This window comes from Myxine glutinosa, chromosome 9, assembly GCF_964187855.1.
Source record: "Myxine glutinosa chromosome 9, kmMyxGlut1.1, whole genome shotgun sequence".
Lineage (NCBI taxonomy): Eukaryota > Metazoa > Chordata > Myxini > Myxiniformes > Myxinidae > Myxine > Myxine glutinosa.
This window is the reverse complement of record NC_136269.1, coordinates 75,916,557-75,938,661: the sequence shown is the minus strand read 5'-3', so window position 1 is coordinate 75,938,661 and position 22,105 is coordinate 75,916,557. Positions and strand designations below refer to the sequence as shown.

Sequence of the window (22,105 nt, the reverse complement as noted above, 5' to 3'; positions counted from 1 at the left end):
TCAGAAAGAGGTCATAGGAGGTCCAGCAGGGTACAGAAAGAGGTCGCAGTAGGTCCAGCAGGGTTCAGAAAGAGGTCATGTGAAGTCCAGCAGGGTTCAGATAGAGGTCATGTGAAGTCCAGCAGGGTTCAGATAGAGGTCATGTGAAGTCCAGCAGGGTTCAGAAAGATGTCGTAGGAGGTCAATCAGGGTTCAGAAAGAGATCAGAGGAGGGTCAGCAGGGTTCAGAAAGAGGTCATAGGAGGTCCAGCAGGGTACAGAAAGAGGTCATAGGAGGTCAAGCAGGGTACATAAAGAGGTCGCAGTAGGTCCAGCAGGGTTCAGAAAGAGGTCATGTGAAGTCCAGCAGGGTTCAGATAGAGGTCATGTGAAGTCCAGCAGGGTTCAGAAAGATGTCGTAGGAGGTCAATCAGGGTTCAGAAAGAGGTCAGAGGAGGTTCAGCAGGGTTCAGAAAGAGGTCATAGGAGGTCCAGCAGGGTACAGAAAGAGGTCGCAGTAGGTCCAGCAGGGTTCAGATATATGTCATGTGAAGTCCAGCATGGTTCAGATAGAGGTCGTGTGAAGTCCAGCAGGGTTCAGATAGAGGTCATGTGAAGTCCAGCAGGGTTCAGATAGAGGTCATGTGAAGTCCAGCAGGGTTCAGATAGAGGTCATGTGAAATACAGCAGGGTTCAGAAAGATGTCGTAGGAGGTCAATCAGGGTTCAGAAAGAGGTCAGAGGAGGTTCAGCAGGGTTCAGAAAGAGGTCATAGGAGGTCCAGCAGGGTACAGAAAGAGGTCGCAGTAGGTCCAGCAGGGTTCAGAAAGAGGTCATGTGAAGTCCAGCAGGGTTCAGATAGAGGTCATGTGAAGTCCAGCAGGGTTCAGAAAGGAGTCATGTGAAGTCCAGCAGGGTTCAGATATATGTCATGTGAAGTCCAGCAGGGTTCAGAAAAGTTGGTGCATTCATTTGTGTTCAGCTGCAATTCCGAGTACTTGTCAGAGGCCTTTGTGCGCGTGGCTCAGGAACGTGCACGTCTGCAACAACCGGAGACCCCTTACGTTGATCACTCATTATTGCAGCACTAAAACATATCAGTAGGAGTGATAGCTAGTAGTCACATGGGCCAGTGGCGCAATGGATAAAGCGTCTGACTACGAACCAGAAGATTGTAGGTTCGACTCCTACCTGGCTCAAAACTGATTTTGACTTCACTTTTAGCAATATTTAATGAAGTCGCGTGGTCGCTTTGCTTCTTCAACATATTTTCCTGAAGTCGAATTCATTGGAGTGGTAGTCCACCCCTTGGTGACGATTGAGTAACCTTGGTCACCTCTTTAACATACAGTCGCGACCTTCGCGTCAAGGATTTGGCAACAGATTACGTCATCTTCCCGTTCCAAACCTGCTTTTTTAGTTCTACTTCCTTGAGGAACAGAGAAACCCAAGGTATCACCGCCATCGGAACGAGGGTCAAGCTGGGCTCAAGTCTTTCACGAACCTGCTGGCCAGGCCCAACGTTCAAATATGGTTGGAGGAGGAATTTGTCATTTGTTCCGGCTGCCTGCGAAAGCTCGCCCATGCTTCCTGAAGTACACTGGGATCTGCAACGTCGACCAACGAAGACTGCCAGACCGTCAGTGAAAAGGCACGGTCATGTGAAGTCCAGCAGGGTTCAGATTGAGGTCATGTGAAGTCCAGCAGGGTTCAGATAGAGGTCATGTGAAGTCCAGCAGGGTTCAGAAAGATGTCGTAGGAGGTCAATCAGGGTTCAGAAAGAGGTCAGAGGAGGTTCAGCAGGGTTCAGAAAGAGGTCATTGGAGGTCCAGCAGGGTACAGAAAGAGGTCGCAGTAGGTCCAGCAGGGTTCAGATATATGTCATGTGAAGTCCAGCATGGTTCAGATAGATGTCGTGTGAAGTCCAGCAGGGTTCAGATAGAGGTCATGTGAAGTTCAGCAGGGTTCAGAAAGAGGTCATGTGAAGTCCAGCAGGGTTCAGAAAAGTTGGTGCATTCATTTGTGTTCAGCTGCAATTCCGAGTACTTTTCAGAGGCCTTTGTGCGCGTGGCTCAGGAACGTGCACGTCTGCGACAACCGGAGACCCCTTACGTTGATCACTCATTATTGCAGCACTAAAACATATCAGTAGGAGTGATAGCTAGTCGTCACTTGGGCCAGTGGCGCAATGGATAACGCATCTGACTACGAATCAGAAGATTGTAGGTTCGACTCCTACCTGGCTCAAAACTGATTTTGACTTCACTTTTAGCAATATTTAATGAAGTCACGTGGTCGCTTTGCTTCTTCAACATATTTTCCTGAAGTCGAATTCATTGGAGTGGTAGTCCACCCCTTGGTGACGATTGAGTAACCTTGGTCACCTCTTTGAAATACAGTCGCGACCCTCGCGTCAAGAATTTGGCAACAGATTACGTCATCTTCCCGTTCCAAACCTGCTTTTTTAGTTCTACTTCCTTGAGGAACAGAGAAACCCAAGGTATCACCGCCATCGGAACGAGGGTCAAGCTGGGCTCAAGTCTTTCACGAACCTGCTGGCCAGGCCCAACGTTCAAATATGGTTGGAGGAGGAATTTGTCATTTGTTCCGGCTGCCTGCGAAAGCTCGCCCATGCTTCCTGAAGTACACTGGGATCTGCAACGTCGACCAACGAAGACTGGCAGACCGTCAGTGAAAAGGCACGGTCATGTGAAGTCCAGCAGGGTTCAGAAAGATGTCGTAGGAGGTCAAGCAGGGTTCAGAAAGAGGTCAGAGGAGGTTCAGCAGGGTTGAGAAAGAGGTCATAGGAGGTCCAGCAGGGTACAGAAAGAGGTCGCAGTAGGTCCAGCAGGGTTCAGAAAGAGGTCATGTGAAGTCCAGCAGGGTTCTGATAGAGGTCATGTGAAGTCCAGCAGGGTTCAGATAGAGGTCATGTGAAGTCCAGCAGGGTTCAGAAAGATGTCGTAGGAGGTCAATCAGGGTTCAGAAAGAGGTCAGAGGAGGTTCAGCAGGGTTCAGAAAGAGGTCATAGGAAGTCCAGCAGGGTACAGAAAGAGGTCGCAGTAGGTCCAGCAGGGTTCAGAAAAAGGTCATGTGAAGTCCAGCAGGGTTCAGATAGTGGTCATGTGAAGTCCAGCAGGGTTCAGAAAGGAGTCATGTGAAGTCCAGCAGGGTTCAGATATATGTCATGTGAAGTCCAGCAGGGTTCAGAAAAGTTAGTGCATTCATTTGTGTTCAGCTGCAATTCCGAGTACTTGTCAGAGGCCTTTGTGCGCGTGGCTCAGGAACGTGCACGTCTGCGACAACCAAGACCCCTTACGTTGATCACTCATTATTGCAGCACTAAAACATATCAGTAGGAGTGATAATTAGTAGTCACATGGGCCAGTGGCGCAATGGATAACGCGTCTGACTACGAATCAGAAGATTGTAGGTTCGACTCCTACCTGGCTCAAAACTGATTTTGACTTCACTTTTAGCAATATTTAATGAAGTCGCGTGGTCGCTTTGCTTCTTCAACATATTTTCCTGAAGTCGAATTCATTGGAGTGGTAGTCCACCCCTTGGTGACGATTGAGTAACCTTGGTCACCTCTTTAAAATACAGTCGCGACCCTCGCGTCAAGGATTTGGCAACAGATTACGTCATCTTCCCGTTCCAAACCTGCTTTTTTAGTTCTACTTCCTTGAGGAACAGAGAAACCCAAGGTATCACCGCCATCGGAACGAGGGTCAAGCTGGGCTCAAGTCTTTCACGAACCTGCTGGCCAGGCCCAACGTTCAAATATGGTTGGAGGAGGAATTTGTCATTTGTTCCGGCTGCCTGCGAAAGCTCGCCCATGCTTCCTGAAGTACACTGGGATCTGCAACGTCGACCAACGAAGACTGGCAGACCGTCAGTGAAAAGGCACGGTCATGTGAAGTCCAGCAGGGTTCAGAAAGATGTCGTAGGAGGTCAAGCAGGGTTCAGAAAGAGGTCAGAGGAGGTTCAGCAGGGTTCAGAAAGAGGTCATAGGAGGTCCAGCAGGGTACAGAAAGAGGTCGCAGTAGGTCCAGCAGGGTTCAGAATGAGGTCATGTGAAGTCCAGCAGGGTTCAGATAGAGGTCATGTGAAGTCCAGCAGGGTTCAGAAAGGAGTCATGTGAAGTCCAGCAGGGTTCACATATATGTCATGTGAAGTCCAGCATGGTTCAGATAGAGGTCGTGTGAAGTCCAGCAGGGTTCAGATAGAGGTCATGTGAAGTTCAGCAGGGTTCAGAAAGAGGTCATGTGAAGTCCAGCAGGGTTCAGAAAAGTTGGTGCATTCATTTGTGTTCAGCTGCAATTCCGAGTACTTGTCAGAGGCCTTTGTGCGCGTGGCTCAGGAAAGTGCACGTCTGCGACAACCGGAGACCCCTTACGTTGATCACTCATTATTGCAGCACTAAAACATATCAGTAGGAGTGATAGCTAGTAGTCGCATGGGCCAGTGGCGCAATGGATAACGCGTCTGACTACGAATCAGAAGATTATAGGTTTGACTCCTACCTGGCTCGAAACTGATTTTGACTTCACTTTTAGCAATATTTAATGAAGTCGCGTGGTCTCTTTGCTTCTTGAACATATTTTCCTGAAGTCGAATTCATTGGAGTGGTCGTCCACCCCTTGGTGACGATTGAGTAACCTTGGTCACCTCTTTAAAATACAGTCACGACCCTCGCGTCAAGGATTTGGCAACAGATTACGTCATCTTCCCGTTCCAAACCTGCTTTTTTAGTTCTACTTCCTTGAGGAACAGAGAAACCCAAGGTATCACCGCCATCGGAACGAGGGTCAAGCTGGGCTCAAGTCTTTCACGAACCTGCTGGCCAGGCCCAACGTTCAAATATGGTTGGAGGAGGAATTTGTCATTTGTTCCGGCTGCCTGCGAAAGCTCGCCCATGCTTCCTGAAGTACACTGGGATCTGCAACGTCGACCAACGAAGACTGGCAGACCGTCAGTGAAAAGGCACGGTCATGTGAAGTCCAGCAGGGTTCAGATAGAGGTCATGTGAAGTCCAGCAGGGTTCAGATAGAGGTCATGTGAAGTCCAGCAGGGTTCAGAAAGATGTCGTAGGAGGTCAATCAGGGTTCAGAAAGAGGTCAGAGGAGGTTCAGCAGGGTTCAGAAAGAGGTCATAGGAGGTCCAGCAGGGTACAGAAAGAGGTCATAGGAGGTCCAGCAGGGTACAGAAAGAGGTCGCAGTAGGTCCAGCAGGGTTCAGATATATGGCATGTGAAGTCCAGCATGGTTCAGATAGAGGCCGTGTGAAGTCCAGCAGGGTTCAGATAGAGGTCATGTGAAGTTCAGCAGGGTTCAGAAAGAGGTCATTTGAAGTCCAGCAGGGTTCAGAAAAGTTGGTGCATTCATTTGTGTTCAGCTGCAATTCCGAGTACTTGTCAGAGGCCTTTGTGCGCGTGGCTCAGGAACGTGCACGTCTGCGACAACCGGAGACCCCTTACGTTGATCACTCATTATTGCAGCACTAAAACATATCAGTAGGAGTGATAGCTAGTAGTCACATGGGCCAGTGGCGCAATGGATAACGTGTCTGACTACGAATCAGAAGATTGTAGGTTCGACTCCTACCTGGCTCAAAACTGATTTTGACTTCACTTTTAGCAATATTTAATGAAGTCGCGTGGTCACTTTGCTTCTTCAACATATTTTCCTGAAGTCGAATTCATTGGAGTGGTAGTCCACCCTTTGGTGACGATTGAGTAACCTTGGTCACCTCTTTAAAATACAGTCGCGACCCTCGCGTCAAGGATTTGGCAACAGATTACGTCATCTTCCCGTTCCAAACCTGCTTTTTTAGTTCTACTTCCTTGAGGAACAGAGAAACCCAAGGTATCACCGCCATCGGAACGAGGGTCAAGCTGGGCTCAAGTCTTTCACGAACCTGCTGGCCAGGCCCAACGTTCAAATATGGTTGGAGGAGGAATTTGTCATTTGTTCCGGCTGCCTGCGAAAGCTCGCCCATGCTTCCTGAAGTACACTGGGATCTGCAACGTCGACCAACGAAGACTGGCAGACCGTCAGTGAAAAGGCACGGTCATGTGAAGTCCAGCAGGGTTCAGAAAGATGTCGTAGGAGGTTAAGCAGGGTTCAGAAAGAGGTCAGAGGAGGTTCAGCAGGGTTCAGAAAGAGGTCATAGGAGGTCCAGCAGGGTACAGAAAGAGGTCGCAGTAGGTCCAGCAGGGTTCAGAAAGAGGTCATGTGAAGTCCAGCAGGGTTCAGATAGAGGTCATGTGAAGTCCAGCAGGGTTCAGATAGAGGTCATGTGAAGTCCAGCAGGGTTCAGAAAGATGTCGTAGGAGGTCAATCAGGGTTCAGAAAGAGGTCAGAGGAGGTTCAGCAGGGTTCAGAAAGAGGTCATAGGAGGTCCAGCAGGGTACAGAAAGAGGTCGCAGTAGGTCCAGCAGGGTTCAGAAAGAGGTCATGTGAAGTCCAGCAGGGTTCAGATAGAGGTCATGTGAAGTCCAGCAGGGTTCAGAAAGGAGTCATGTGAAGTCCAGCAGGGTTCAGATATATGTCATGTGAAGTCCAGCAGGGTTCAGAAAAGTTGGTGCATTCATTTGTGTTCAGCTGCAATTCCGAGTACTTGTCAGAGGCCTTTGTGCGCGTGGCTCAGGAACGTGCACGTCTGCAACAACCGGAGACCCCTGACGTTGATCACTCATTATTGCAGCACTAAAACATATCAGTAGGAGTGATAGCTAGTAGTTACATGGGCCAGTGGCGCAATGGATAAAGCGTCTGACTACGAATCAGAAGATTGTAGGTTCGACTCCTACCTGGCTCAAAACTGATTTTGACTTCACTTTTAGCAATATTTAATGAAGTCGCGTGGTCGCTTTGCTTCTTCAACATATTTTCCTGAAGTCGAATTCATTGGAGTGGTAGTCCACCCCTTGGTGACGATTGAGTAACCTTGGTCACCTCTTTAAAATACAGTCGCGACCTTCGCGTCAAGGATTTGGCAACAGATTACGTCATCTTCCCGTTCCAAACCTGCTTTTTTAGTTCTACTTCCTTGAGGAACAGAGAAACCCAAGGTATCACCGCCATCGGAACGAGGGTCAAGCTGGGCTCAAGTCTTTCACGAACCTGCTGGCCAGGCCCAACGTTCAAATATGGTTGGAGGAGGAATTTGTCATTTGTTCCGGCTGCCTGCGAAAGCTCGCCCATGCTTCCTGAAGTACACTGGGATCTGCAACGTCGACCAACGAAGACTGCCAGACCGTCAGTGAAAAGGCACGGTCATGTGAAGTCCAGCAGGGTTCAGATTGAGGTCATGTGAAGTCCAGCAGGGTTCAGACAGAGGTCATGTGAAGTCCAGCAGGGTTCAGAAAGATGTCGTAGGAGGTCAATCAGGGTTCAGAAAGAGGTCAGAGGAGGTTCAGCAGGGTTCAGAAAGAGGTCATAGGAGGTCCAGCAGGGTACAGAAAGAGGTCGCAGTAGGTCCAGCAGGGTTCAGATATATGTCATGTGAAGTCCAGCATGGTTCAGATAGATGTCGTGTGAAGTCCAGCAGGGTTCAGATAGAGGTCATGTGAAGTTCAGCAGGGTTCAGAAAGAGGTCATGTGAAGTCCAGCAGGGTTCAGAAAAGTTGGTGCATTCATTTGTGTTCAGCTGCAATTCCGAGTACTTTTCAGAGGCCTTTGTGCGCGTGGCTCAGGAACGTGCACGTCTGCGACAACCGGAGACCCCTTACGTTGATCACTCATTATTGCAGCACTAAAACATATCAGTAGGAGTGATAGCTAGTCGTCACATGGGCCAGTGGCGCAATGGATAACGCATCTGACTACGAATCAGAAGATTGTAGGTTCGACTCCTACCTGGCTCAAAACTGATTTTGACTTCACTTTTAGCAATATTTAATGAAGTCGCGTGGTCGCTTTGCTTCTTCAACATATTTTCCTGAAGTCGAATTCATTGGAGTGGTAGTCCACCCCTTGGTGACGATTGAGTAACCTTGGTCACCTCTTTGAAATACAGTCGCGACCCTCGCGTCAAGGATTTGGCAACAGATTACGTCATCTTCCCGTTCCAAACCTGCTTTTTTAGTTCTACTTCCTTGAGGAACAGAGAAACCCAAGGTATCACCGCCATCGGAACGAGGGTCAAGCTGGGCTCAAGTCTTTCACGAACCTGCTGGCCAGGCCCAACGTTCAAATATGGTTGGAGGAGGAATTTGTCATTTGTTCCGGCTGCCTGCGAAAGCTCGCCCATGCTTCCTGAAGTACACTGGGATCTGCAACGTCGACCAACGAAGACTGGCAGACCGTCAGTGAAAAGGCACGGTCATGTGAAGTCCAGCAGGGTTCAGAAAGATGTCGTAGGAGGTCAAGCAGGGTTCAGAAAGAGGTCAGAGGAGGTTCAGCAGGGTTGAGAAAGAGGTCATAGGAGGTCCAGCAGGGTACAGAAAGAGGTCGCAGTAGGTCCAGCAGGGTTCAGAAAGAGGTCATGTGAAGTCCAGCAGGGTTCTGATAGAGGTCATGTGAAGTCCAGCAGGGTTCAGATAGAGGTCATGTGAAGTCCAGCAGGGTTCAGAAAGATGTCGTAGGAGGTCAATCAGGGTTCAGAAAGAGGTCAGAGGAGGTTCAGCAGGGTTCAGAAAGAGGTCATAGGAAGTCCAGCATGGTACAGAAAGAGGTCGCAGTAGGTCCAGCAGGGTTCAGAAAAAGGTCATGTGAAGTCCAGCAGGGTTCAGATAGTGGTCATGTGAAGTCCAGCAGGGTTCAGAAAGGAGTCATGTGAAGTCCAGCAGGGTTCAGATATATGTCATGTGAAGTCCAGCAGGGTTCAGAAAAGTTAGTGCATTCATTTGTGTTCAGCTGCAATTCCGAGTACTTGTCAGAGGCCTTTGTGCGCGTGGCTCAGGAACGTGCACGTCTGCGACAACCAAGACCCCTTACGTTGATCACTCATTATTGCAGCACTAAAACATATCAGTAGGAGTGATAATTAGTAGTCACATGGGCCAGTGGCGCAATGGATAACGCGTCTGACTACGAATCAGAAGATTGTAGGTTCGACTCCTACCTGGCTCAAAACTGATTTTGACTTCACTTTTAGCAATATTTAATGAAGTCGCGTGGTCGCTTTGCTTCTTCAACATATTTTCCTGAAGTCGAATTCATTGGAGTGGTAGTCCACCCCTTGGTGACGATTGAGTAACCTTGGTCACCTCTTTAAAATACAGTCGCGACCCTCGCGTCAAGGATTTGGCAACAGATTACGTCATCTTCCCGTTCCAAACCTGCTTTTTTAGTTCTACTTCCTTGAGGAACAGAGAAACCCAAGGTATCACCGCCATCGGAACGAGGGTCAAGCTGGGCTCAAGTCTTTCACGAACCTGCTGGCCAGGCCCAACGTTCAAATATGGTTGGAGGAGGAATTTGTCATTTGTTCCGGCTGCCTGCGAAAGCTCGCCCATGCTTCCTGAAGTACACTGGGATCTGCAACGTCGACCAACGAAGACTGGCAGACCGTCAGTGAAAAGGCACGGTCATGTGAAGTCCAGCAGGGTTCAGAAAGATGTCGTAGGAGGTCAAGCAGAGTTCAGAAAGAGGTCAGAGGAGGTTCAGCAGGGTTCAGAAAGAGGTCATAGGAGGTCCAGCAGGGTACAGAAAGAGGTCGCAGTAGGTCCAGCAGGGTTCAGAATGAGGTCATGTGAAGTCCAGCAGGGTTCAGATAGAGGTCATGTGAAGTCCAGCAGGGTTTAGAAAGGAGTCATGTGAAGTCCAGCAGGGTTCACATATATGTCATGTGAAGTCCAGCATCGTTCAGATAGAGGTCGTGTGAAGTCCAGCAGGGTTCAGATAGAGGTCATGTGAAGTTCAGCAGGGTTCAGAAAGAGGTCATGTGAAGTCCAGCAGGGTTCAGAAAAGTTGGTGCATTCATTTGTGTTCAGCTGCAATTCCGAGTACTTGTCAGAGGCCTTTGTGCGCGTGGCTCAGGAACGTGCACGTCTGCGACAACCGGAGACCCCTTTCGTTGATCACTCATTATTGCAGCACTAAAACATATCAGTAGGAGTGATAGCTAGTAGTCACATGGGCCAGTGGCGCAATGGATCACGCGTCTGACTACGAATCAGAAGATTGTAGGTTCGACTCCTACCTGGCTCAAAACTGATTTTGACTTCACTTTTAGCAATATTTAATGAAGTCGCGTGGTCGCTTTGCTTCTTCAACATATTTTCCTGAAGTCGAATTCATTGGAGTGGTAGTCCACCCCTTGGTGACGATTGAGTCACCTTGGTCACCTCTTTAAAATACAGTCGCGACCCTCGCGTCAAGGATTTGGCAACAGATTACGTCATTTTCCCGTTCCAAACCTGCTTTTTTAGTTCTACTTCCTTGAGGAACAGAGAAACCCAAGGTATCACCGCCATCGGAACGAGGGTCAAGCTGGGCTCAAGTCTTTCACGAACCTGCTGGCCAGGCCTAACGTTCAAATATGGTTGGAGGAGGAATTTGTCATTTGTTCCGGCTGCCTGCGAAAGCTCGCCCATGCTTCCTGAAGTACACTGGGATCTGCAACGTCGACCAACGAAGACTGGCAGACCGTCAGTGAAAAGGCACGGTCATGTGAAGTCCAGCAGGGTTCAGAAAGATGTCGTAGGAGGTCAAGCAGGGTTCAGAAAGAGGTCAGAGGAGGTTCAGCAGGGTTCAGAAAGAGGTCATAGGAGATCCAGCAGGGTACAGAAAGAGGTCGCAGTAGGTCCAGCAGGGTTCAGAAAGAGGTCATGTGAAGTCCAGCAGGGTTCAGATAGAGGTCATGTGAAGTCCAGCAGGGTTCAGATAGAGGTCATGTGAAGTCCAGCAGGGTTCAGAAAGATGTCGTAGGAGGTCAATCAGGGTTCAGAAAGAGGTCAGAGGAGGTTCAGCAGGGTACAGAAAGAGGTCGCAGTAGGTCCAGCAGGGTTCAGAAAGAGGTCGCAGTAGGTCCAGCAGGGTTCAGAAAGAGGTCATGTGAAGTCCAGCATGGTTCAGATAGAGGTCGTGTGAAGTCCAGCAGGGTTCAGATAGAGGTCATGTGAAGTTCAGCAGGGTTCAGAAAGAGGTCATAGGAGGTCCAGAAGGGTACAGAAAGAGGTCGCAGTAGGTCCAGCAGGGTTCAGATAGAGGTCATGTGAAGTCCAGCAGGGTTCAGATAGAGGTCATGTGAAGTTCAGCAGGGTTCAGAAAGAGGTCATGTGAAGTCCAGCAGGGTTGAGATATATTTCATGTGAAATCCAGCAGGGTTCAGATATATGTCATGTGAAGTCCAGCATGGTTCAGATAGAGGTCGTGTGAAGTTCAGCAGGGTTCAGAAAGAGATCATGTGAAGTCCAGCAGGGTTCAGAAAAGTTGGTGCATTCATTTGTGTTCAGCTGCAATTCCGAGTACTTGTCAGAGGCCTTTGTGCGCGTGGCTCAGGAAAGTGCACGTCTGCGACAACCGGAGACCCCTTACGTTGATCACTCATTATTGCAGCACTAAAACATATCAGTAGGAGTGATAGCTAGTAGTCGCATGGGCCAGTGGCGCAATGGATAACGCGTCTGACTACAAATCAGAAGATTATAGGTTTGACTCCTACCTGGCTCGAAACTGATTTTGACTTCACTTTTAGCAATATTTAATGAAGTCGCGTGGTCTCTTTGCTTCTTGAACATATTTTCCTGAAGTCGAATTCATTGGAGTGGTCGTCCACCCCTTGGTGACGATTCAGTAACCTTGGTCACCTCTTTAAAATACAGTCACGACCCTCGCGTCAAGGATTTGGCAACAGATTACGTCATCTTCCCGTTCCAAACCTGCTTTTTTAGTTCTACTTCCTTGAGGAACAGAGAAACCCAAGGTATCACCGCCATCGGAACGAGGGTCAAGCTGGGCTCAAGTCTTTCACGAACCTGCTGGCCAGGCCCAACGTTCAAATATGGTTGGAGGAGGAATTTGTCATTTGTTCCGGCTGCCTGCGAAAGCTCGCCCATGCTTCCTAAAGTACACTGGGATCTGCAACGTCGACCAACGAAGACTGGCAGACCGTCAGTGAAAAGGCACGGTCATGTGAAGTCCAGCAGGGTTCAGATAGAGGTCATGTGAAGTCCAGCAGGGTTCAGATAGAGGTCATGTGAAGTCCAGCAGGGTTCAGAAAGATGTCGTAGGAGGTCAATCAGGGTTCAGAAAGAGGTCAGAGGAGGTTCAGCAGGGTTCAGAAAGAGGTCATAGGAGGTCCAGCAGGGTACAGAAAGAGGTCATAGGAGGTCCAGCAGGGTACAGAAAGAGGTCGCAGTAGGTCCAGCAGGGTTCAGATATATGGCATGTGAAGTCCAGCATGGTTCAGATAGAGGCCGTGTGAAGTCCAGCAGGGTTCAGATAGAGGTCATGTGAAGTTCAGCAGGGTTCAGAAAGAGGTCATTTGAAGTCCAGCAGGGTTCAGAAAAGTTGGTGCATTCATTTGTGTTCAGCTGCAATTCCGAGTACTTGTCAGAGGCCTTTGTGCGCGTGGCTCAGGAACGTGCACGTCTGCGACAACCGGAGACCCCTTACGTTGATCACTCATTATTGCAGCACTAAAACATATCAGTAGGAGTGATAGCTAGTAGTCACATGGGCCAGTGGCGCAATGGATAACGTGTCTGACTACGAATCAGAAGATTGTAGGTTCGACTCCTACCTGGCTCAAAACTAATTTTGACTTCACTTTTAGCAATATTTAATGAAGTCGCGTGGTCACTTTGCTTCTTCAACATATTTTCCTGAAGTCGAATTCATTGGAGTGGTAGTCCACCCCTTGGTGACGATTGAGTAACCTTGGTCACCTCTTTAAAATACAGTCGCGACCCTCGCGTCAAGGATTTGGCAACAGATTACGTCATCTTCCCGTTCCAAACCTGCTTTTTTAGTTCTACTTCCTTGAGGAACAGAGAAACCCAAGGTATCACCGCCATCGGAACGAGGGTCAAGCTGGGCTCAAGTCTTTCACGAACCTGCTGGCCAGGCCCAACGTTCAAATATGGTTGGAGGAGGAATTTGTCATTTGTTCCGGCTGCCTGCGAAAGCTCGCCCATGCTTCCTGAAGTACACTGGGATCTGCAACGTCGACCAACGAAGACTGGCAGACCGTCAGTGAAAAGGCACGGTCATGTGAAGTCCAGCAGGGTTCAGATAGAGGTCATGTGAAGTCCAGCAGGGTTCAGATAGAGGTCATGTGAAGTCCAGCAGGGTTCAGAAAGATGTCGTAGGAGGTCAATCAGGGTTCAGAAAGAGGTCAGAGGAGGTTCAGCAGGGTTCAGAAAGAGGTCATAGGAGGTCCAGCAGGGTACAGAAAGAGGTCATAGGAGGTCCAGCAGGGTACAGAAAGAGGTCGCAGTAGGTCCAGCAGGGTTCAGATATATGGCATGTGAAGTCCAGCATGGTTCAGATAGAGGCCGTGTGAAGTCCAGCAGGGTTCAGATAGAGGTCATGTGAAGTTCAGCAGGGTTCAGAAAGAGGTCATTTGAAGTCCAGCAGGGTTCAGAAAAGTTGGTGCATTCATTTGTGTTCAGCTGCAATTCCGAGTACTTGTCAGAGGCCTTTGTGCGCGTGGCTCAGGAACGTGCACGTCTGCGACAACCAGAGACCCCTTACGTTGATCACTCATTATTGCAGCACTAAAACATATCAGTAGGAGTGATAGCTAGTAGTCACATGGGCCAGTGGCGCAATGGATAACGTGTCTGACTACGAATCAGAAGATTGTAGGTTCGACTCCTACCTGGCTCAAAACTGATTTTGACTTCACTTTTAGCAATATTTAACGAAGTCGCGTGGTCACTTTGCTTCTTCAACATATTTTCCTGAAGTCGAATTCATTGGAGTGGTAGTCCACCCTTTGGTGACGATTGAGTAACCTTGGTCACCTCTTTAAAATACAGTCGCGACCCTCGCGTCAAGGATTTGGCAACAGATTACGTCATCTTCCCGTTCCAAACCTGCTTTTTTAGTTCTACTTCCTTGAGGAACAGAGAAACCCAAGGTATCACCGCCATCGGAACGAGGGTCAAGCTGGGCTCAAGTCTTTCACGAACCTGCTGGCCAGGCCCAACGTTCAAATATGGTTGGAGGAGGAATTTGTCATTTGTTCCGGCTGCCTGCGAAAGCTCGCCCATGCTTCCTGAAGTACACTGGGATCTGCAACGTCGACCAACGAAGACTGGCAGACCGTCAGTGAAAAGGCACGGTCATGTGAAGTCCAGCAGGGTTCAGAAAGATGTCGTAGGAGGTCAAGCAGGGTTCAGAAAGAGGTCAGAGGAGGTTCAGCAGGGTTCAGAAAGAGGTCATAGGAGGTCCAGCAGGGTACAGAAAGAGGTCGCAGTAGGTCCAGCAGGGTTCAGAAAGAGGTCATGTGAAGTCCAGCAGGGTTCAGATAGAGGTCATGTGAAGTCCAGCAGGGTTCAGATAGAGGTCAAGTGAAGTCCAGCAGGGTTCAGAAAGATGTCGTAGGAGGTCAAGCAGGGTTCAGAAAGAGGTCAGAGGAGTTTCAGTAGGGTTCAGAAGGAGGTCATAGGAGGTCCAGCAGTGTACAGAAAGAGGTCGCAGTAGGTCCAGCAGGGTTCAGAAAGAGGTCATGTGAAGTCCAGCAGGTTCAGATAGAGGTCATGTGAAGTCCAGCAGGGTTCAGAAAGGAGTCATGTGAAGTCCAGCAGGGTTCAGATATATGTCATGTGAAGTCCAGCATGGTTCAGATAGAGGTCGTGTGAAGTCCAGCAGGGTTCAGATAGAGGTCATGTGCAGTTCAGCAGGGTTCAGAAAGAGGTCATGTGAAGTCCAGCAGGGTTCAGAAAAGTTGGTGCATTCATTTGTGTTCAGCTGCAATTCCGAGTACTTGTCAGAGGCCTTTGTGCGCGTGGCTCAGGAACGTGCACGTCTGCGACAACCGGAGACCCCTAACGTTGATCACTCATTATTGCAGCACTAAAACATATCAGTAGGAGTGGTAGCTAGCAGTCACATGGGCCAGTGGCGCAATGGATAACGCGTCTGACTACGAATCAGAAGATTGTAGGTTCGACTCCTACCTGGCTCAAAACTGATTTTGACTTCACTTTTAGCAATATTTAATGAAGTCGCGTGGTCGCTTTGCTTCTTCAACATATTTTCCTGAAGTCGAATTCATTGGAGTGGTAGTCCACCCCTTGGTGACGATTGAGTAACCTTGGTCACCTTTTTAAAATACAGTCGCGACCCTCGCGTCAAGGATTTGGCAACAGATTACGTCATCTTCCCGTTCCAAACCTGCTTTTTTAGTTCTACTTCCTTGTGGAACAGAGAAACCCAAGGTATCACCGCCATCGGAACGAGGGTCAAGCTGGGCTCAAGTCTTTCACGAACCTGCTGGCCAGGACAACGTTCAAATATGGTTGGAGGAGGAATTTGTCATTTGTTCCGGCTGCCTGCGAAAGCTCGCCCATGCTTCGTGAAGTACACTGGTATCTGCAACGTCGACCAACGAAGACTGGCAGACCGTCAGTGAAAAGGCACTGTCATGTGAAGTCCAGCAGGGTTCAGAAAGATGTCGTAGGAGGTCAAGCAGGGTTCAGAAAGAGGTCAGATGAGGTTCAGCAGGGTTCAGAAAGAGGTCATAGGAGGTCCAGCAGGGTACAGAAAGAGGTCGCAGTAGGTCCAGCAGGGTTCAGAAAGAGGTCATAGGAGGTCCAGCAGGGTACAGAAAGAGATCGCAGTAGGTCCAGCAGGGTTCAGAAAGAGGTCATGTGAAGTCCAGCAGGGTTCAGAAAGATGTCGTAGGAGGTCAAGCAGGGTTCAGAAAGAGGTCAGAGGAGGTTCACCAGGGTTCAGAAAGAGGTCATAGGAGGTCCAGCAGGGTACAGAAAGAGGTCATAGGAGGTCCAGCAGGGTACAGAAAGAGGTCGCAGTAGGTCCAGCAGGGTTCAGAAAGAGGTCATGTGAAGTCCAGCAGGGTTCAGATAGAGGTCATGTGAAGTCCGGCAGGGTTCAGATAGAGGTCATGTGAAGTCCAGCAGGGTTCAGAAAGATGTCGTAGGAGGTCAATCAGGGTTCAGAAAGAGGTCAGAGGAGGTTCAGCAGGGTTCAGAAAGAGGTCATAGGAGGTCCAGCAGGGTACAGAAAGAGGTCATAGGAGGTCCAGCAGGGTACAGAAAGAGGTCGCAGTAGGTCCAGCAGGGTTCAGAAAGAGGTCATGTGAAGTCCAGCAGGGTTCAGATAGAGGTCATGTGAAGTCCAGCAGGGTTCAGAAAGAGGTCATAGGAGGTCCAGCAGGGTACAGAAAGAGGTCGCAGTAGGTCCAGCAGGGTTCAGAAAGAGGTCATGTGAAGTCCAGCAGGGTTCAGATAGAGGTCATGTGAAGTCCAGCAGGGTTCAGAAAGATGTCGTAGGAGGTCAAGCAGGGTTCAGAAAGAGGTCAGAGGAGGTTCAGCAGGGTTCAGAAAGAGGTCATAGGAGGTCCAGCAGGGTACAGAAAGAGGTCGCAGTAGGTCCAGCAGGGTTCAGAAAGAGGTCATGTGAAGTCCAGCAGGGTTCAGATAGAGGTCATGTGAAGTCCAGCAGGGTTCAGAAAGAGGTCATAGGAGGTCCAGCAGGGTACAGAAAGAGGTCGCAGTAGGTCCAGTAGGGTTCAGAAAGAGGTCATGTGAAGTCCAGCATGGTTCAGATAGAGGTCATGTGAAGTTCAGCAGGGTTCAGAAAGAGGTCATGTGAAGTCCAGCAGGGTTCAGAAAAGTTGGTGCATTCATTTGTGTTCAGCTGCAATTCCGAGTACTTGTCAGAGGCCTTTGTGCGCGTGGCTCAGGAAAGTGCACGTCTGCGACAACCGGAGACCCCTTACGTTGATCACTCATTATTGCAGCACTAAAACATCTCAGTAGGAGTGATAGATAGTAGTCACATGGGCCAGTGGCGCAATGGATAACGCGTCTGACTACGAATCAGAAGATTGTAGGTTCGACTCCTACCTGGCTCAAAACTGATTTTGACTTCACTTTTAGCAATATTTAATGAAGTCGCGTGGTCGCTTTGCTTCTTCAACATATTTTCCTGAAGTCGAATTCATTGGAGTGGTAGTCCACCCCTTGGTGACGATTGAGTAACCTTGGTCACCTCTTTAAAATACAGTCGCGACCCTCGCGTCAAGGATTTGGCAACAGATTACGTCATCTTCCCGTTCCAAACCTGCTTTTTTAGTCTACTTCCTTGAGGAACAGAGAAACCCAAGGTATCACCGCCATCGGAACGAGGGTCAAGCTGGGCTCAAGTCTTTCACGAACCTGCTGGCCAGGCCCAACGTTCAAATATGGTTGGAGGAGGAATTTGTCATTTGTTCCGGCTGCCTGCGAAAGCTCGCCCATGCTTCCTGAAGTACACTGGGATCTGCAACGTCGACCAACGAAGACTGGCAGACCGTCAGTGAAAAGGCACGGTCATGTGAAGTCCAGCAGGGTTCAGAAAGATGTCGTAGGAGGTCAAGCAGGGTTCAGAAAGAGGTCAGAGGAGGTTCAGCAGGGTTCAGAAAGAGGTCATAGGAGGTCCAGCAGGGTACAGAAAGAGGTCGCAGTAGGTCCAGCAGGGTTCAGAAAGAGGTCATGTGAAGTCCAGCAGGGTTCAGATAGAGGTCATGTGAAGTCCAGCAGGGTTCAGAAAGATGTCGTAGGAGGTCAATCAGGGTTCAGAAAGAGGTCAGAGGAGGTTCAGCAGGGTTCAGAAAGAGGTCATAGGAGGTCCAGCAGGGTACAGAAAGAGGTCGCAGTAGGTCCAGCAGGGTTCAGATATATGTCATGTGAAGTCCAGCATGGTTCAGATAGAGGTCGTGTGAAGTCCAGCAGGGTTCAGATAGAGGTCATGTGAAGTTCAGCAGGGTTCAGAAAGAGGTCATGTGAAGTCCAGCAGGGTTCAGAAAAGTTGGTGCATTCATTTGTGTTCAGCTGCAATTCCGAGTACTTGTCAGAGGCCTTTGTGCGCGTGGCTCAGGAAAGTGCACGTCTGCGACAACCGGAGACCCCTTACGTTGATCACTCATTATTGCAGCACTAAAACATCTCAGTAGGAGTGATAGATAGTAGTCACATGGGCCAGTGGCGCAATGGCTAACGCGTCTGACTACGAATCAGAAGATTGTAGGTTCGACTCCTACCTGGCTCAAAACTGATTTTGACATCACTTTTAGCAATATTTAATGAAGTCGCGTGGTCGCTTTGCTTCTTCAACATATTTTCCTGAAGTCGAATTCATTGGAGTGGTAGTCCACCCCTTGGTGACGATTGAGTAACCTTGGTCACCTCTTTAAAATACAGTCGCGACCCTCACGTCAAGGATTTGGCAACAGATTACGTCATCTTCCCGTTCCAAACCTGCTTTTTTAGGTCGACTTCCTTGAGGAACAGAGAAACCCAAGGTATCACCGCCATCGGAACGAGGGTCAAGCTGGGCTCAAGTCTTTCACGAACCTGCTGGCCAGGCCCAACGTTCAAATATGGTTGGAGGAGGAATTTGTCATTTGTTCCGGCTGCCTGCGAAAGCTCGCCCATGCTTCCTGAAGTACACTGGGATCTGCAACGTCGACCAACGAAGACTGGCAGACCGTCAGTGAAAAGGCACGGTCATGTGAAGTCCAGCAGGGTTCAGATAGAGGTCATGTGAAGTCCAGCAGGGTTCAGATAGAGGTCATGTGAAGTCCAGCAGGGTTCAGAAAGATGTCGTAGGAGGTCAATCAGGGTTCAGAAAGAGGGCAGAGGAGGTTCAGCAGGGTTCAGAAAGAGGTCATAGGAGGTCCAGCAGGGTACAGAAAGAGGTCATAGGAGGTCCAGCAGGGTACAGAAAGAGGTCGCAGTAGGTCCAGCAGGGTTCAGAAAGAGGTCATGTGAAGTCCAGCAGGGTTCAGATAGAGGTCATGTGAAGTCCAGCAGGGTTCAGAAAGAGGTCATAGGAGGTCCAGCAGGGTACAGAAAGAGGTCGCAGTAGGTCCAGCAGGGTTCAGAAAGAGGTCATGTGAAGTCCAGCAGGGTTCAGATAGAGGTCATGTGAAGTCCAGCAGGGTTCAGAAAGATGTCGTAGGAGGTCAAGCAGGGTTCAGAAAGAGGTCAGAGGAGGTTCAGCAGGGTTCAGAAAGAGGTCATAGGAGGTCCAGCAGGGTACAGAAAGAGGTCGCAGTAGGTCCAGCAGGGTTCAGAAAGAGGTCATGTGAAGTCCAGCAGGGTTCAGATAGAGGTCATGTGAAGTCCAGCAGGGTTCAGAAAGAGGTCATAGGAGGTCCAGCAGGGTACAGAAAGAGGTCGCAGTAGGTCCAGTAGGGTTCAGAAAGAGGTCATGTGAAGTCCAGCATGGTTCAGATAGAGGTCGTGTGAAGTCCAGCAGGGTTCAGAAAGGAGTCATGTGAAGTCCAGCAGGGTTCAGATATATGTCATGTGAAGTCCAGCAGGGTTCAGAAAAGTTGGTGCATTCATTTGTGTTCAGCTGCAATTCCGAGTACTTGTCAGAGGCCTTTGTGCGCGTGGCTCAGGAACGTGCACGTCTGCGACAACCGGAGACCCCTTACGTTGATCACTCATTATTGCAGCACTAAAACATATCAGTAGGAGTGATAGCTAGTAGTCACATGGGCCAGTGGCGCAATGGATAACGCGTCTGACTACGAATCAGAAGATTGTAGGTTCGACTCCTACCTGGCTCAAAACTGATTTTGACATCACTTTTAGCAATATTTAATGAAGTCGCGTGGTCGCTTTGCTTCTTCAACATATTTTCCTGAAGTCGAATTCATTGGAGTGGTAGTCCACCCCTTGGTGACGATTGAGTAACCTTGGTCACCTCTTTAAAATACAGTCGCGACCCTCACGTCAAGGATTTGGCAACAGATTACGTCATCTTCCCGTTCCAAACCTGCTTTTTTAGGTCTACTTCCTTGAGGAACAGAGAAACCCAAGGTATCACCGCCATCGGAACGAGGGTCAAGCTGGGCTCAAGTCTTTCACGAACCTGCTGGCCAGGCCCAACGTTCAAATATGGTTGGAGGAGGAATTTGTCATTTGTTCCGGCTGCCTGCGAAAGCTCGCCCATGCTTCCTGAAGTACACTGGGATCTGCAACGTCGACCAACGAAGACTGGCAGACCGTCAGTGAAAAGGCACGGTCATGTGAAGTCCAGCAGGGTTCAGAAAGATGTCGTAGGAGGTCAAGCAGGGTTCAGAAAGAGGTCAGGGGAGGTTCAGCAGGGTTCAGAAAGAGGTCATAGGAGGTCCAGCAGGGTACAGAAAGAGGTCGCAGTAGGTCCAGCAGGGTTCAGAAAGAGGTCATGTGAAGTCCAGCAGGGTTCAGATAGAGGTCATGTGAAGTCCAGCAGGGTTCAGAAAGATGTCGTAGGAGGTCAATCAGGGTTCAGAAAGAGGTCAGAGGAGGTTCAGCAGGGTTCAGAAAGAGGTCATAGGAGGTCCAGCAGGGTACAGAAAGAGGTCGCAGTAGGTCCAGCAGGGTTCAGATATATGTCATGTGAAGTCCAGCATGGTTCAGATAGAGGTCGTGTGAAGTCCAGCAGGGTTCAGATAGAGGTCATGTGAAGTCCAGCAGGGTTCAGAAAAGTTGGTGCATTCATTTGTGTTCAGCTGCATTTCCGAGTACTTGTCAGAGGCCTTTGTGCGCGTGGCTCAGGAAAGTGCACGTCTGCGACAACCGGAGACCCCTTACGTTGATCACTCATTATTGCAGCACTAAAACATCTCAGTAGGAGTGATAGATAGTAGTCACATGGGCCAGTGGCGCAATGGATAACGCGTCTGACTACGAATCAGAAGATTGTAGGTTCGACTCCTACCTGGCTCAAAACTGATTTTGACTTCACTTTTAGCAATATTTAATGAAGTCGCGTGGTCGCTTTGCTTCTTCAACATATTTTCCTGAAGTCGAATTCATTGGAGTGGTAGTCCACCCCTTGGTGACGATTGAGTAACCTTGGTCACCTCTTTAAAATACAGTCGCGACCCTCACGTCAAGGATTTGGCAACAGATTACGTCATCTTCCCGTTCCAAACCTGCTTTTTTAGGTCTACTTCCTTGAGGAACAGAGAAACCCAAGGTATCACCGCCATCGGAACGAGGGTCAAGCTGGCCTCAAGTCTTTCACGAACCTGCTGGCCAGGCCCAACGTTCAAATATGGTTGGAGGAGGAATTTGTCATTTGTTCCGGCTGCCTGCGAAAGCTCGCCCATGCTTCCTGAAGTACACTGGGATCTGCAACGTCGACCAACGAAGACTGGCAGACCGTCAGTGAAAAGGCACGGTCATGTGAAGTCCAGCAGGGTTCAGATAGAGGTCATGTGAAGTCCAGCAGGGTTCAGATAGAGGTCATGTGAAGTCCAGCAGGGTTCAGAAAGATGTCGTAGGAGGTCAATCAGGGTTCAGAAAGAGGTCAGAGGAGGTTCAGCAGGGTTCAGAAAGAGGTCATAAGAGGTCCAGCAGGGTACAGAAAGAGGTCGCAGTAGGTCCAGCAGGGTTCAGAAAGAGGTCATGTGAAGTCCAGCAGGGTTCAGATAGAGGTCATGTGAAGTCCAGCAGGGTTCAGAAAGGAGTCATGCGAAGTCCAGCAGGGTTCAGATATATGTCATGTGAAGTCCAGCAGGGTTCAGAAAAGTTGGTGCATTCATTTGTGTTCAGCTGCAATTCCGAGTACTTGTCAGAGGCCTTTGTGCGCGTGGCTCAGGAAAGTGCACGTCTACGACAACCGGAGACCCCTTACGTTGATCACTCATTATTGCAGCACTAAAACATCTCAGTAGGAGTGATAGATAGCAGTCACATGGGCCAGTGGCGCAATGGATAACGCGTCTGACTACAAATCAGAAGATTGTAGGTTCGACTCCTACCTGGCTCAAAACTGATTTTGACTTCACTTTTAGCAATATTTAATGAAGTCGCGTGGTCGCTTTGCTTCTTCAACATATTTTCCTGAAGTCGAATTCATTGGAGTGGTAGTCCACCCCTTGGTGACGATTGAGTAACCTTGGTCACCTCTTTAAAATACAGTCGCGACCCTCGCGTCAAGGATTTGGCAACAGATTACGTCATCTTCCCGTTCCAAACCTGCTTTTTTAGTCTACTTCCTTGAGGA

At 49.3% G+C, this 22,105-nt stretch overlaps 2 non-coding genes across 2 annotated transcripts; both read left to right on the top strand.

Moving 5' to 3' along the window:
• The first annotated feature begins 11,526 nt into the window (after window positions 1–11,526).
• On the top strand, window positions 11,527–11,599 carry TRNAC-ACA (transfer RNA cysteine (anticodon ACA)). Its single transcript has one exon. It is a non-coding gene; the product is annotated as a tRNA-Cys (tRNA).
• A 10,196-nt stretch (window positions 11,600–21,795) lies between these two features.
• On the top strand, window positions 21,796–21,868 carry TRNAC-ACA (transfer RNA cysteine (anticodon ACA)). The gene has a single exon. It is a non-coding gene; the product is annotated as a tRNA-Cys (tRNA).
• Window positions 21,869–22,105: the final 237 nt, after the last annotated feature.